At 28.5% G+C, this 1,673-nt stretch overlaps 1 pseudogene; it reads left to right on the top strand.

The window, feature by feature from the left end:
- The window catches only part of LOC124419991, a 10,689-nt pseudogene extending 10,049 nt beyond the window's left edge, over positions 1–640 (top strand).
- Positions 641–1,673: the final 1,033 nt, after the last annotated feature.

Below are 1,673 nucleotides of genomic sequence, written 5' to 3' on the forward strand. Positions count from 1 at the left end.
AGCAAATCAAAAATTGATAAAGACTCTTACTGAAGAAATCATAGGGTTGAGGATGGAGGTCAGACAACTTAAAGATTATATTCGCCCTGATCTCGATAAGTCCCTTTTGCCTTCTCTACCCTTTAAGCAAGTGGATGACTTAACGGATTTTGACAAAAAACTTTTATTGGATAATGAACTTAAAATGGAATTGGTAAATAAGTACATTTATATTTCATTAAATTTCACCTTCAATTATTATTATTTTATATAAATTTGCAGAAAAAATTATTGGAAAAAATTGGTGGATGCGATTTCGCAACTTTTTTAAGAATGGCCATTAATATTTCTATCGATGTTGATTTGGCAGTCAATTTCACTTGGAGGGGAACAAGCGAAAAACCCAGTATTCAGCGATACACTGTATTCACCGTAATAAGAGGTAAATTTAATTAAATATCAATAATACCGGAACAAATTATTACTTCTTTCTTTTTGTTTAGATATATGTCATATTAAATATAATAACGCCAACAATTTGGAAATTAATCGCGTTTGTCAACAACATTTTCTTCATGCAAAGGACAGGATTTTGAAAAGGAAAAAAAGTAGCTCCAGAAAATCACTAATATACCCCGTCATATCTGCATATTTATATTAAGTAACCAGTAAATAATTTTGAATAATAAATATTTATATGTATATGTACAAAGTTGTATCATACTTAATTGTGTATATAATATTTTTGGAAGTTGTATATTAATTTTCTAAAATAACTTTCAACTTTAAATACGCTACAATAACTATAGCGAACAATTATTTCAATAAAATTTTGTATTTTAATTTATGTAAATAAAGCCTGTAAAGTTAAAACCTTCGCTTTCAAAGTGGACATCATATTATATGAGTTATTGTTTTGAATGTATTAATGTATATTGTAAATTTCAGATATTTGTAAAATTTATTAAATATTTTAAAATAATATTGTAAAATATATTCAAATTAATTAAAATAATGTTTAAATATTTTGGAATTTGCTAAAAAAATTTAAATTATTTAATAAAATGTAAATTAAGCTATTATTCCAATATAGGTTATAATAAAATGTAATTTTTTATTAAATAAATCTTTATTTTAAACAAAAATAGTCGAAACGGAAAAAAACTTTTAGCAACACTAGGAGAACACTTCCGGATGTCACTAAGAGGTAAATAGTAGATGACTCTAAGACATCACTTCTTATAGTGACATCTTAGTGTCTTCTAAAAGTGTACTCATAGTGTCATCCAAAAGTGTTCTCCTAGTGTCGTCTAGAAGTTTCCATTTAATGTCGTTTAGAAGTATTATTATAGTATCGTGTAGAAGAATTCTCTAATTATCGTCTAGAAGTTACTTCTTAGTAACATATAGAAGTGCCCTCTTAATGTCGTGTAGAAGTGTCTTTTAAATATCGTCAGGAAGAATCTTCCTAGTAACATTTATGAGAGACTTCCAAGTGTTATCTAGAAGAGTCTTTGGCAATACCTTACTTCTAAGAATCATCTAGAAGTTTCTTCTGCGTGTCTTCCAGAAGTATCTTCACCGTTACGCATAGACGTTACCTAGCTCGGCATCAGTTCTTCCCGACTGGTGACAAGAATTCGTATACTTCCACAATATCGCAGGCGAGATTTTTGCACGTTTGGAAGTTTCAC

The sequence above is a fragment of the Lucilia cuprina genome, chromosome X, assembly GCF_022045245.1.
Source record: "Lucilia cuprina isolate Lc7/37 chromosome X, ASM2204524v1, whole genome shotgun sequence".
NCBI classification, from domain to species: domain Eukaryota; kingdom Metazoa; phylum Arthropoda; class Insecta; order Diptera; family Calliphoridae; genus Lucilia; species Lucilia cuprina.